At 35.3% G+C, this 16,303-nt stretch overlaps 1 protein-coding gene across 1 annotated transcript in view; it reads right to left on the bottom strand.

The window, feature by feature from the left end:
• pros (homeobox protein prospero) overlaps positions 1-16,303 on the bottom strand; it is a 100,061-nt gene that overhangs the window by 31,359 nt on the left and 52,399 nt on the right. The gene's annotated exons all lie outside the window — the stretch shown is intronic.

Genomic DNA, 16,303 nt, shown 5'->3' with positions numbered 1-16,303 from the left:
TACTTATTTTCATATATATCGTGCATAAAAATCGTTAGAGTGAGCAGTGGGGACGGGGAGGGTAAAGTTGAGGAGGGATAGAAAGTGGATAAATGCTTAGATATGTCCATTTGCCTGTCCAAACACACTTACGGTACTATAATAGAAGCATTTCATACCTATTCTTTGACCGAATGATTGATGAGCGTTCATCAGGAGACACACATCGAAGATAGTGCAACACCCACTACTGGAGTTAGTTCCTCAAAAAAAAAAAGTCTAAAACCAAACCAATAAATCACCGCGAGTCAAGCACCTTAGCGCTGACCGCGAATAAGTAATTTTCAATGTCCATTTACTCGGTAAACAGTCGTTTCAGAGGGCGAGTCAGTACCTTGTGCATTTTTTATGAGGAAGTCGACAGGTAGTAATGCCTTTTGTGTCGCCCTTCGTTAAAAATACACGTGAGAGTGCCAATAATGCGTGTCTGTGTACTTATGTTTCACCCTAATATACAAGTATGTATCTATGTATGTACGATTATACAATATTATGTATCCAGAGCCGAAGTGTATCATAATGGTAGGTAACTTGGCGTGTATAAATCATATAGTTTGAAGATACGGGGACTAGTTGTAAGCACTTCCACAATAGGAGTTTCGCAAAAGGCCATAAGGGATCCTTGCCAAGATATTTCCACTTGGCTTCAAACACAAGCAAACTATCTACATACGTTTTTATTTCAACACAACTTGTGCTAACGATTTTAATGCGAGTTGTGACTGTCTTTCTGAACGAAACTTTATAATAGAGCTATGAAAACTTTAAATTGGTCCGACGACAGCAAAATACGTTCATATATCTACTTAAAATACATATATAAAATATTCGGAAAAATTATTAAAAAACACGCTTATTAAAATTATATATATATATATATATATATATATATATATATATATATATATATATATATATATATATATATATATATATATATATATGTATATATATATATATATATATATATATATATATATATATATATATATATATATATATATATAATACGTATGTACGTAATATTTAATGTAAGGTATGTTTAAATTAAAATTAACGGGTATGTGGTTTAAATTTAATAATAATAATAAAAACTAAGCGTTCATACAAATTTCATAAAAGAAGAGGTTGCAAATATGTATGTCATGTTTGAAATAAATGTATAATATAATATAAACGTACAGATTTACTTTTTTATAAAATTTAGGATTTTAAATAAAATTAAAATGAAAATTCTTGGATCATCTCAACCGGTCTCTACTCGCCGTAGATATTATTCATATGTGGACAGCAGTTACTAAAGGTCAGATGGTTCTATTATAAATGTAGGTGGATATATGTACATATGTATGTACTATACATACATATATGGTATAACGGAATCGTTCCGAATTCGTTAGTCCATTGTGAAACTCATTATTAAAAAAAATGAAATGACTTGAATACGAAGTAGCAGTCATCACAGAGGAACCATATGGCACGACACCTGGACGACTCGTCACGGATGAACCATTCCGACGATGCATACCTGAGGGTCAGCAAAATTGGAACAATTTCTCACGGCTACTCCCACACACATAGACAATGCAGAGAAGCTCGTAGATGAAAATACAGTTACAAAATAAGCATATGTCCAGGGCACATATGGGATACGCGCTAGTAGTGGGAATTGTGGATGTTGGACCATTGCATTGTGGTTGTCCAGGCGCCGGTTTGGCTCCCATTGTCCAGACATCACCGGACGTGTCGTGATCTGTCCTGAGGAGAGGGTGTTGGATTGAAATCCCTCTGGTTATGTGCAAACATCTCGTCAAGATATCGAACGTGTGTGCTCTGCTTTGTTGCATTGAGCTCGCTTCTTGGGCGCTCTCTTGACGTGTGCTTCAGCTAATTGACGACAACATAATAAATTATGACTCACAATCGCTTATATTATACGGTTAAATCAAGCTAATTTAAATCGCGCGATCCATCGAAATGATCGAGTTTTACTTACGAGCCGTGCGACCCACATATATGACTTTAATACGGAATAAGATTTTTTTTGTAGGCTAGATTTGCATGCAAAGTTGAATACTAATAATTAGAAGATGAGTGGGATGAAGAAATAGTCGATCATTTCAGGCTTTTTAACTGCAAAACCGCGAACAAAAGGATTGTGAATGTCCGTTTTTTAAATGCAACGACTGGCTCGATCCGTCGTTCTTTACCCACTCTATTCACATACTTTTGAATGAAAAAAAAGTTTTTATCTGAATCAACTACAATTATATTTTATTTCATATGAAAATATTCTTCAAAATATACTTATAATAATATAATAAAAAAATATTTACTATTAATATTTTAAAAAAAATTGTAATATTCATATTATGTAAGTTTTAAAATATTTTAAATAAATACGTGGTGATTTGTAGTCGATGTTAATAATATTATTTAATAACTGCATACTTAATATGTCATAGCTATGTAAATGAAAGCTTAAAATATAAATACGAATGTTTACTGGACACTCGCATATACATATGTATGTATGTATGTATGTAAGTACGTGTTTAAATAGTATATGTACATTGGATAGGCGCATGTACATATTATATACACATATTTATATACGTAACTGCACTTTATATGCATATTGATGTGCATCCGTCGTCGTACTTGACGTCCAGGACGGTCAGTTTCCCACAGAAGCTTATGTACAATGGATCACGAAAACTTTTGTAAAAAGCCTCGCCAACTTTACACACACATTTTTGAGTTACAACAATACTGTGCGAGGGAAATCTACATTCATAACCGTATGCAATTTATTTTTCAAATTTAAAATAGCGCGCGCTAATTGCGTGTTGCAAAGGCGCGTTAGTGCGCATTGCATTTGCGAATCTCACGCACTCTGCACTATTGGGGTGGAGAGGTGGGGGATCGGTGCAACCGTGTCAAGTGTTCGAGTAGTACGAGCGAGATAAGAATTCTCGTTCTTGGGGTCGGTGGGAGGAGTGGGTGAACTCCTTCCAACCCCCACCTGCCTTGTCTGTCTGTCTGTCTACAGATATCATCATGGCGTGTCACCGATATACCTCACTAACTCGTTCGAATCATCACTACCGAGCTGAGAGAATCATCACGCTCCAACACCACCAATTAAATATTATTTCGTTTTCGTCACACTTTTCTAGTGACACTGCAGTTCTGAAAGGACATATTTGATCACGTACTTCTGTTTATACATACATCTACATATCTATGTACATACATAGGTACTTTATATTTCATGTCCTGAGTAAAACATCACGATAATGACATATGGAGTATGAACCTAAATTTAGGTATTTTATCTGTAATGTTTGTTCACTATGTAAACCCATAGTATCAACTTAGGATCCCCAACTTTATTATACTTTCTCATGGAAACCTAATGTAACTAACTGTAGATGGATTTGAAAAGGGATCGAAACCTTTTTACAGATGTTGAATAAATTGTAAATAATGTAATGATTTTACTTTTAAACGAACTTGAATTGAAATCGAATTGAAGAAGTTGTCTTGGCTTCGAAACAAGCGCATGTGAACCGATATGAGCGCCGAAGAGTTGTCCCGAACCGCTGAAGATCGATGTGGATATCTTCAAATAATCGACGAGGTGGTCGCCAACGTCCGGATGCGAAGAAGAACTTAAATAAAAAGCGAATTATTAGTCCGCTATATATGAAAGTTTATAGTTTTCAATGACTACCAAATTTTCTCGCTAAAATTGTCAATGTTTACCAACGCGAGCTAAGCTGAACAATTCATTCATACATCGTAAAATTCTTTATAAAATTATTTCAATGTATGTATATGTACATACGTATGACTTAATGATTTTTTACACGTGATTAGTTTAGTTTTTGGGTCTTGAATTTGAATTTAAATCGTTTGCGCTATAAGTTGGCGTTGTTTTAATATTAAAAATAAAATGTGTGCAAAAGTTATCGACGTTTTATAATCGCCCACAGCTTCGCCTCACATTATATGTATGTATGTCGGTATTAGAAAATAAACTAGCGTTGAAGATGAGTGTGTGGGCGTACATTGGAAGCATGTGCAGCCGTGTAACTAATCAAATTTGGTTTATTTTCATACAACAGCGGCTTTGTGCGGGCAACTTGAATCCCCTTGAAATTATGGTCGAGTTTAACCACCTGGTTTGCCACACGAAACTGTCCACAGCATCATCATATATACGCGATTTTCGAAGAAATAATGTTTAAAAGCGAAAGTTGCTACGATAGACTACGGAGTCATCGTGTCTCACGAGAGACAGGGGTAAGTTGTTGGAAAGGAAAATAAGGAAGGGCCTCCGAAGAGGGTTCGTTGGTTTGATACCGTGTTTGTGTGTGGGCTTGGAGTATTTTTCATGTATACTATACTAGGGTTGAAAGGAACGGGTTAAGAAGACGGGGTGGTGTGTGCAGTCAAGACTGTTGGCGGTCTCAAAATGTCAAAACGCTATGATGAGATGTCGATTTTTAAATTAAATTACTATTTAATTACTTCATAAGTTTGCCATTGAGCAAAAATAATCAATTTATATAAAATAAAAATATTCACGAAACACATTCAGAGTGTTAAGGAAAATCAATTCAATGAAACTTTTAATAAAAATATTAAACATTTAAGAAAAGACTGAATTCTTTTAAAAATATGTATTTTTTTTTGCATATGTATCATTTACTTTTTTTAAGCATCCAAATACAAAGATAGATAAAAAGCGTTTTTTCAATTTTGATTAATCACGATGGTCATTCTAGATGGTGTCGTTTCTATCAAAGAAACTGTGAGGGGGCTCGCGTCGTTACGTTCATCAGCAAACCGGCTCGAGTCGAGATATTCAGGAAGCCGGAGTTTCGCCCTTAAGCAGTCTCACATAACCCTATAAAAAGGAGGAAGGAAGGAGCCCGTCCCGGTGGTGGACGAAGTCGGTAGAGTGAGGGAAGAAGCGAAGGAGAGACGAGGGTATGCTCCTGAATGAGAGAGAGAGTAGTCGTGGAGGATGGGTGACCTGGGAGGGTTGATGCAGTCATCCGTCCGCATTAAATAACCTCAGATGGAAATGACTTGGGATTCTGAAGGAGGCTTTAATTCACAAGAAGAAAGCGGGCGATATTTGTTTTAGACGTCGTTAACGTATTTTTAATGAATAACATAACCAACCCTCACCTAACCCACTCCCATAGAAAAAACGCCCGAGTAGTAAACACCTGTCCGTTAATACCTACATAAGTGTAATATATTTAAGTACCGAATTTCAACATGGTTTTTCATTGATATAATCTTAACATTTGAATCTTATAATGTGATCTCGAGAGATTTCGATATGCTGGTATGTACATATGTACGTTTGTTGGGTACGTATTGCGAGGGAGTCTCGCAGGCTCTGAGGCCCAAGTTAGCAGTCGCGAATGGGCCTCGCAATAAAAGGTAGGCCGTAATAAAAAAAAGCTCTAAGTAAGCATCGGGGGTCTATTCTGTGCAAACTAAAATCAATACGCAGAGCAGAAACCAGTTAGCGAGGTTTTTCTCTTAGCCGAGCCACCCCACTTCACTGACTTCGCTGTGGTAGTCAGTGTCTTTCAACATTTGACGGAAATGATTCAGTTTCAAATTCAAAACCATTCGTCTTTATAATAAAACATTGGCATTAATTATGTTTTTGAAAAAAATATATCAATATTGAGACATGTATATACATACATATATACAATGTACAGAAATAGTTCAACATGAAGTTTAATTTAAGTACACACATTTTAATACATTAGAAATCCAATAATGATGTTAACTTTTTTGTGTGATTGAAATACAGTATCATCATCATCATTCACCGCTGGATGAAGGCCTTCCCCGCATGCTTTCAATTGACTCTGATTTGGGCAACTCTCATCCATCTCATCAAACACATCTTTCTGATTTAATCCACCCATCACCCCAGCAGCCTTCCTTGCACCCTTTTACATTCTCTCAGATACCATTCGAGCACTGTTTTCATCTAACTACCGTCCGTTATTCTAACCACGTGACTCTTCCATTTCCATTTCAATCTCTTTACCTTCACCATTATATCAACCACCGTTGTCATACTTCTAACTAACGTATTCCGTTTCCTATCTCTCCTCTTTAAACCAAACATACAGCGTTCTAAACTTCTTTAAGTGCACTGGACATTATGCAGCGTTTCAATTCTCAAGTTTAAATTTAAATAATAATAAATATTTATTTGTCCAAAAAATATCGTAATAGATTCAAACGTTTTCTTTAAATATTGAAAAGAAATCTGTCATGAAATACCAGATAATGAACATCATAAAATAAGACATATATTTTGTGTAACATACATAAATAAAGCTGATCTAAAATTATCTCGTTTACCACTAAATTTACCATCAATTGAAGCTAATTTTTATCAGATGTGGCCAACGTCTGTATACACTACACGAATACTAATGTATTTCTTATATTTGAAAAAAATCAAATATATAATTATTTTTAACTTCCTCTACAGTCAAACAATATACAGTAAGTTTAGAAACACTTTGATTTGACTGCATTGGCTTGTAAATGTATACGTACATATGTATATACGATTATCTTAAAATGGTAACTACCAAAATACGACTTATATTTTAAAACTATAACCGATATTTTTAAAGCGGTCTGGTTTAACATTCCTCGTGAGGGTGGGACGAAAAGCAAGTTAAATATTTATTTTCAAAGCCGCACTTGGAGAGCGCTCCTCTAGCGGCCTTTGGGTGGTTGGGGGTGGATGGGTAGGGGCGCAGGTCCCTCCCGAGCGCCTCCGCCCCTCAAGTGGCGTAGGCCTAGCCGTCGGTTGGGGCAGGTCCGTGGCAAGAAAGCGTTGGGAGGTAAGATGCCCCGTCTGCCGCCCACTGAGGGACTACGCTGGGTGGGGGAGGAACACCCTAGGGGTCCAGGGAGTTAGGGAGAATCCCTCCCGCCCACCGAAGCCGCCTCAAGAATTCCGCAGGTTAACAATGACACATTTGCATGTCGAGTTCAAGCGTGTTTAACTCGCACACGTGCGATACTCGACGTTCATAAACAATACTGTTTAAATTAATATCGCCAAAAATTGCGGATTCTATCATCTGTGATGAATATTTTTTTACTATGCACGATAAAATTGCATATGAATATAATTACCGCATACATTTGATAGCGTTTATATATACAACATCAATCAATAATTCGTCAAATATTTTATACAAATAATGTCATAATTTTGAAATAAACACATATTTATACGGTTTTTTTTAAATTAAAGCATATGTGTGTCATTAAAAAATACCAGTTGCACTATTAATGCAAATATATGTTTTTTTGCACTCAAAATATTCTAATATATTTGAAATATAAATAGCCGAGGAAAAATGTAACATTATATATTGTATTAAAGAGAGGTAGCGAATGCTTCCGGTTGAAATTTACATTGCGTTTTGTGACATATATGTACCTATACATATCATATGTAGTTATGTAACATTAAAATGCAGTTTGATTTAGTTCAGAAAATATAGTTCTCGAAATGTGAAATCTCGATATGGAAAAAATATGCATTTTAAAACGAAAAAACAAAATCACGTTGTTAAACGCATATGATGCTCGAGTGGTTTTTCTTGGAAGAAAACCACCCCTGTTTGGGGTATGGGGAGGCTGTGTGCGGATCGCTCAAGTCGTTCTCATTAACACAACTCGTCGGAGAGCCGGTGAGGGTGCATTGATGCACACTAAGTGCAGCGAAAGAAGATCCGACAAAATTCATTATAATTTTAATATGTACCTACCCGACGTACTACTGCACCTATCTAGCCCAGTTTCCGTCGATTGGATATAGCGAACGGGATCGTTAATTATTGCAAGATTGCATCTCGAAAAAAACTCGAAATCGGGAAATTGTCGTCGAGTGGCATCGACAGATACGAAGAAAATAATCAAATAACATTTCGACGCTGTCGAACACTTGTATGTTTTGGTACACGATGCGGTGGATTTGTAGTAAATAGTGGTACTAAATTCCGATGAATATTAAAAAGTGGCGTCTGGATTGCGAGTTCAGACGACAGACGACCGTGCAAAAGGAGTATGAAAGGGTATGAACACTCCTATGCGCTCACCCTCTTAAAGATACATTTCCAAAGAACCCTTTTTTTTCGTAGTATGTACCCATAAGAAAGACAAAGAGTCCTTTTTCACCTCCTTCTCCCGTTTCTCCTTTACGAGGACAGGTACTACTGTAGACTTTCTCCCCAAAGTGTGTTGTTGTGAATGCCTATGCACTTGTGCAGTTAAAAAAGTGCGCGTATGATTGTCGGTCGACTAGATGCAAGAGTAATCTCCCTACGAAATACATACACTCACACATATGCATCACACACCTCTCGTCTTATAAGTAAGCAGAAAATGTCAACTTTTCATAAACTATAATATATTTGAAAACTAGATTTAACACTCCATACATATGTACATATCTACATATATGTATAAAAATACGACTTAATATGGATGTGTCTTCCCGAGTTTATTTTTATTAAAGGATTTATAAGATTTAGAATTCCCCCATGAATCTCGGTAAGGGGTTAGTATTAGATATAATCAAATTAACCATTTTCTTTAGAAGAAAGTATATTTGTACACTATACATATGTATGTACAATTTGAGTAAAAGGGAAAATAATTAAAATAGGAAATAGTCCAGGATTTTCACGATTTTCTTTAAAAATTACGTCCTCTAGTAGCGGACCGACCCTCTTCATAGCACGGTGCATTAAAAAGGAGTAGTTGAGACCGGAAAATTTCTAAAAAATTTGCGCGAAGACACGAAAGGGTTGTGTCCTTTGTGAAGAAAATCCCACCCCCTTCTACGACGAGGATGCGACATGGAAAAAAACCCTTCATACACAGAGGGGGGAAGGGAGCCAAGATGACGGTGGATCTCGACACACCCTACGGCTAGTTGTAATTGCTCGTCCTTTGAATTCGAATAGCACGCGATACGTCGATTACGTATTGCGCGTAACTCGGATATGATGCGCCGAAATATCAAGCACTGACAAGTAAAGGCTTAGAGATGGTTTCTCTGTTTTATAAATGAGAAGCTGGGCTGCCAGAGGGACGGGGGTGTGTGTTGGGGGTGGCTAGTGCCCCACGTGGCGGTTTGCGCACGTGTCGCGTCCTCGTAGTACACGTATTGTGCGCCGCGCTCTACTTTCACTCTCGACATCTTTTGTCAAAAGGTTTCACTCTCGACGTGTTTCACTTTCGTGTGTAATTTTCGATCTTTTCTTCTTCTTTTTCTGAATCGCAATTTCTCAAAATACCCTAAGACCATCCGAATTCCTACAATAATTAATTGTTTATTCGATACGACATGCGAGTATATAAATATATGAATAAATGGCCTGTTTTAATTGATTTTCAAATCTGTATTAGTCTTGGGACACCAGTAATAATGCTCTCATCATTTTATTTTGAGTTTTAAGAATATATTTAAAAACATGGAATAAGTTTACTTTCTTTTAGATGGGGGATATTACTTTAATATTATATGTTTACATCAAGGAAGTTGTTTTTAATTAGGCAAAAAATAAAATGTCTGGTTTTCATAGAGTAAACATTCATTATTTTATGCTAATTCTTAGGTATAAAATATGATACAGAAACACATACACCTTAATAATTATGTATATATATATATATATATATATATATATATATATATATATATATATATATATATATTAATATATACATATATTTATTAAAATATAAACCCTATTAAAAATTCTCTTTCACAGAAGAACAACATGGTAAACGTGTTTAAACGTATTAAGTTGTATTTTTTTTATTAGCGATAGTAAATTATGATAGTTTATTTATTATTTCGTCATACAATTGAGAATGATCCTGGGTTTAGTTAAAATTAACCGACAATGATGAACTCGCGCTGTGAGCATCGACAACGTGGGAGGTCACTTGAAAAAGACATATTAAGATCCCATTACAGAGTGCTTAAAAAAATCCTGGCACGTTCTACTATATCTAGGATCTTCACCTCAGAAAGCAGTGAGGGAGGGTGATTAATAAAAAAAAATTACAGTATAAAATGTGAGAAAATGACACGCAGGACGCGTTCGTAAAAAGGACAAAACCGCAAGACGCGTCCTGGTGCTTTCAACGCCTCTAGAGCACGAATCCCAGCATCGTGTCCGAAACAAAAGGATATCTTTTTAAGGAAGTATCCATATCAATACACAAGATTAAGAAAGGATTTTATTTAAACCAGTTTACGTCGCGCATGCAATGATGCAGGTGCGCTCAATTTCGATCTAAAAATAGCTATGTAAATTAAATACGTCTTCAATATAACACGGTACAATTTATTTACATATTTTTAGAATAAATAAAAGGTATGAAAACATGATTATTAAACATGAAGGACACAAAATATATATATTAAATAAATTTATTATATGTATGTATATGTATATTAAAAAAAAAATTTGACGGGAACTTGCATTGTTAAGTACACACTCGTACTTAGTAAGTACTCATGTATATTTTAAAATGTTAATTAATTAGAAAATACTTTTTATATTATGAAAGAAAATATTTACAAAGTTGCCTCTAAAATGCAAAAGTAAAGCCTATTTTCTTTTCACAAGCCTCTTCTATATTTCACTTCGCTCTTTCGTTTGACAACATTTTGATTTTGATATCCTACATTCTTCCGATCGTTTCGGAACTTTGCCATTTTTAATTAAAAAGTTAAAAATCCCTGTTCGGGTACCAGTTGTCGACAAAACTTGAGAAACCGCAAAGGTCTTTGTCTTTCTGTCTATGCGTATTGTTTAACACAGGAAGTTGTAACTCGCACTCCTTTTTACATTGTATTGTTTGTCTACTACTTTCACACGTGAAATAATCCTTAGCTTATTTAATTACATATGTACATAAACAAGCCGAGAGAGGATAAATATAACATCAAATCAAGGTGACCGCGCCAGAGTCAATACGAATATTTATAAACAGACAAAGAAAGTTCAATTTGGAACCTTCGTGGGAGATTTTCAGAATTCTGAGTATATAAGCGACACCTCGGATTTAAAGCATCACTGTGGAAAAAAATTTTGTACGCGATCGCAACCAGTAATTAAGTTAATAATATCGATAAAAAATAGTCATTGCGCAATTTCCGGCGCATGTGTAAATTATTCACATTGTATCCGAGCACGGCACGACAGCTCCGCACATCTAAACATAAAGGGAGTTAATTAATGTCGTTTTTCCTGGTTAGCGGTGATGTCGAGTTTCACGGTCAAGTGGTCACCTCGTCGGAGGAAGCGGATGTGACGAAGATGAGAGAGAGGACGGGAGTGGCGCGTGCCCATCACCCTTGCTTCCTTCCTATTCTGAGGATCTATACTCGACTGGTGAGGGTGGGCCCTCATCCGAGGATTCGGTAAACTGATGACCTGGTGATGTTCCGCTGGTCGAGGTAAGTTCCCGTCTGGTCCGCCGCAGAAGGAAGGGGTTTGATTTTCTCACGGACTTCCAAGACTTCCCACACTCTTTGCTGTATCTTCCTATTGTGGATGTGAGCTTCCTTCCTTCCCGGCGGGTATCGTGTGTCGATTGTTACACACTGCGGTTCACATACTTAATGATCTGAAGTTAGGTGTGTATCGAACAGGATCGGATTCCCACTTATTATAAAAAAACTAAAAATTAATTAAAATATTCATCAAGAAACTAAAATATTTACACTAAATCCATAAATCCATATGTATGAAATATTTATGAAAAATATCGTTTTCCATAATTTTGATCTTCGTAAATCCAAAATTACATTCTTACTTACATTAAAAATTGCTATACCCACCATTATTTTTGCATAATTTAAAATGTGAATTTACAAGGATTTAAATTTGGGGAACGATATTTTATAAGAGGAAACTAAAATTTATAACCAAAAATCCAAAATTTTAGTTGGTCATTTTATTATTTTGTTAACTATACATTATTCAATTACTAATTGTATTATATATTATATATGTCATTAAAATTTCGGGAAAGTCTTTAAATATATACTAAATTGTAGGTGTGAGATTTTAGCAACTATGTACATATGTACATTTGAACTAAAATTGCATTAAAATATAATGATTAATAATATAATAATATAATAAAATATAAAATATATTCTAATTTAAAATTATCCACAATTTTATTTTATACAAATTGATATAAATTCGGAAAATAAGTTTGAATGATGTCAGCAGTATTAGATGTTTCAAAGTTATTGTAAATATTGACTATATAGAATGAAAGTCCGCGCCTGAAGTTTTGGGCTTCATTACTAGGACTTCAATTCACACGATTGACCCTTCGATGACCGATGATGATGCTTCTTGGCGGTCAGACGCGCAGAGTGGACAAAAGCCCACATCGCGGCCGTCGAAGGGTTAATGTCTGTGACTGAAAGGAAGTCGATAATTCCCACGTTGACGGAATTTCATTCAAAACGCACATAAAGGATTTATACCCCGTTCTGTCATTGTAAACGATACTGATGCGTTTCGGCCTATGTCCGGTCACACTATATCTACAATGTACTGACACCGGCAACAATCGTATTGATTTTAGTCAGCGGGTAATAATAGCAACTGTAAGAAATGTGTAGGTACGTGTCTGGCCAAAAAGCGGAAGTAAAATCATTTTAAAGTTGGTCTGCTGCTTTTGCTTGTTGTTCAGTCGTTCAATTAGAAAACTTGTGTCATTGATGCGACTGAAATACAGCTTGCACGCTACATCGCGAATTTAACTTCTTTGGAAAATTGCTCGGCAATTACCCTCACAGTTTGTGCAAAAGAAGCCCTCAAACTTTTTATTTGTATTCCGTCTATTTTCTTTGTATCGAGTTTGAACCGGTTTTTATGTAATCTCATGAACAGTGATTTCAGTTGGATAATGATACAAGTACAAAAATAAGTTAAACTTTTAAACTTCCATTTTCTTTTTTCACATTTTTTTTTTGCATTTTATAATAAAAAATATTTTCGTGACTAACATAAATGCACGTAAATGCAAGTATTACATTTATAAGCATAATAAAATAAAATTGTCTATTATTATTTTTGCTATTATTAACATGAAATTATGATTAATCGTACTATAACACCAAGGAACACGTGTTTGCAACCAAAATATCCTTCCTCTTCACTTAGTATTACATTTTATATCTACATATATGAGAATTATAATATTTTATGTACCTATACGGTGTAAACGAAATTAGTTAATTTTTATAGCGTCGAGTCGGTTGAGAATAGAAGATAAAAAGAGCACACGCTATGTACTGAAACTGTTGAAAACGTTTAACTTTTTAAAGATCGTTTATACCTATATACAAGTTGTAATTACACAGCAAAAAATTGCACACATTTGGCCCCCATTCTTAGTTGCATTCAGAATTAAGCGTTAAGATGCAACGTCATTGTCTTTTAATTCAAACTCGGTCGAAATAACGTGTTCGTTTCAAAAGTTTACGTAAATTATGTACATATATTGAAAATTGGAAAATGAATTTAGCAAATTCAAGTTTCGATAGACGAAAATATTTGTCCGATTGAACTTTGCCATACTTTCAAGTTAATTAAATGTAATAAAAAAACAACAACAGCACACTTTTAGAACAAGCTGTAGTGACAAGGTGAATTCTGTACGAAGCATGTGCAATGAATAAGCACTATATACTAGTTCGACGAAAGAAAGGTTTCGGCGTGCCAGAGTGTTAACTCGCTTTCATTAGAACCACTATATAGGGGCGCATTGTTGAAAGTTTTCTTGAGGAACCACGCATTGTTCCCCACGAGACGTCTTCGATAAAAACCCGCCCTTTTGTTACATTTTGCCATCGATCTAATAGCGGAAGTGAATCGACACATCTCTATAAATAAGACAATCCGGAAAGGATATTAAAAAAATCGGATTTTTTCAGTCACGTTTTCATGCTCTAGTGATCCGATACTCTCACACATACAATATTATAAGATGTACAATAATTTGATAAAATTTTAAAACACATGAATATATTTATATATTTCTATGTCCACTTCGGCAATATTTAACGTTTGTATTCTGGGGAAAAAGTAATAAGTTTTCTACTCGAAAAGTTGATTACAGAATGCTATGTCCAGTGTGTAATGTGGTAGTTTTGCGCACAAAGACGAACCGGGGAATAAATTTTCAAAGGTGTGTTTGTATGTATTTATATATACATATATGTATATGGTCAGATGCATACTGCAGGTCTAGATGCATCGGCTTACGCAAATATGCACCCGCTCCCTGTGCATTCTACGGATATATTGCACAAAAGTGCACAGGAGCCCAAGCCACATACAAGTCTGAGCCGAGTGAAGGGCCGATATATTAATTCTACGGCTTCTGAAGATTGCAATGCACACGATATATGTACATATATGTATGTACATATATGGACTTCTGTTATGTAATCAACATGGGAATGAAACTTCTCATGAAAAAGCAGTCTCCTTAAAATTAAACTCGATATGAGCTCAGCGAACAACGCTATGTGAAGTACACTATGGATTGAATGAGAATATGAATTCGTATTACATATTTTTTTGGTAATTGGATTGTATTGATTGAATAAAACGCTCGATGAATAACTACATCAAGTGTTTTATCTCCCATTATTTATTTATTTATTTATTACAATTTTGCCATAATAGTACAGAGAAGTTCGAAGTTTAATATGAAAAATTTATTAATGTTTTTAAATTGAATAAACCAACAACAGCCACCTATTGAATTAAAGTTTATTAAGTCAATTGTGACAAGTGAGAAATCAAAGTCACCGTTTGAAATTATGACTTTATAAAATGACGCGTCTCACACATGCCAGGTATGGAAAAATCTCTCTGCTCTGAAAATCGTCATCGTTTTTCGTAATTATCATATTCCAAGTTATCGCAAGCTTCCACATGTATCAAAATGTCAAATTTATCAAACGAAGCGGAATCATATTTTTTTATCCCTAGAAAAAGTTCGGATGACCAAAATTGTGTTGAAAAAAGTCATCAGCCACATTGGCAGACGAGTAGTCATTTTTATTCGATTTGTCTGTAACGCACCCATCACGAGCCGGGATCGGATCTGACCAGCGGCGACCATCGCTATATGTGTTTGCCGTGAAGCTAACCCCTTCGCTCTCACCCCTTCCCGTAACGAAGGTACGTATTAACGAATAAAGTGAACGGCCGAGCGTCCGAACCACCCACCCCGTTGGTGGGTGGTTACAACCCATCCCAGCCCGAAAGCCTCCCACTGCAATCCTCCCAACCCTACCGATTCACCCCCTCCCACCCTCTTCCTGATACTCGACGTCAGCCCCGTTTATCCGGCACCCTCGCGAGGACTTTGTTGATGCTACTGCTTCTGCATTTCCATTTACGATTAATGCTCATCCCAATTTTCATTTTGTCTGAACGTCGACCTTGCGACCCATCGATGGGAAAATAAAAAGGAGAGGATTTCAAAAAAGCCCCTTAAATTACCCTGATCACTCAGTATTGCACGCGAGCGGTTCCGTCAGATGATTGGGTGATACTATTGCTTTAATTACCATATGATTTTCTATCTCACCACTTCAAATAAATAAGATTTATTAAAAATGATGAGACGTACATATATACATACATATAAACACATTTAAATTAATGTCAAACATTGTGTGGTTAAAAGGTCTATGTTTAATTGATAGTAAATTGGATTTCATATAGTACATGCTTACATTTATTAAATTGGTTTATTATTCGTATAAATAAAATCAAAAATTTTGGAATAAAAAACACAGGCGTTGAAATTAAAATGACCTTTTGGTACACCGTTTCTCATAGAAATTGGCATTGCAATACTCACTTGAATAAATTGAATAATTACTAAAACTCTTTATGAATATTTGAAGCTTCCAAAAACTACAATACAATATAACTTTATTTATTACCTGATTTAAAAAAAAAACAAATGTTCTAGCAATTTAAATTTGTAAGAAAATTATATAAATATAGAATTACAAATTTATTTCGTAATTAGTTTATAGAAGTTCAAAACCTTAAAAAGGGTCTATCAGAAATCACAATTTTTGAGTTTTGACCTTGTTGTAATTGAAGAAAACGCAGTT

This window comes from Arctopsyche grandis, chromosome 4 (assembly GCF_051622035.1).
Source record: "Arctopsyche grandis isolate Sample6627 chromosome 4, ASM5162203v2, whole genome shotgun sequence".
NCBI lineage: Eukaryota > Metazoa > Arthropoda > Insecta > Trichoptera > Hydropsychidae > Arctopsyche > Arctopsyche grandis.
The sequence above is the reverse complement of the archived record's forward strand: the minus strand, read 5'-3'. Positions and strand labels throughout refer to the sequence as shown.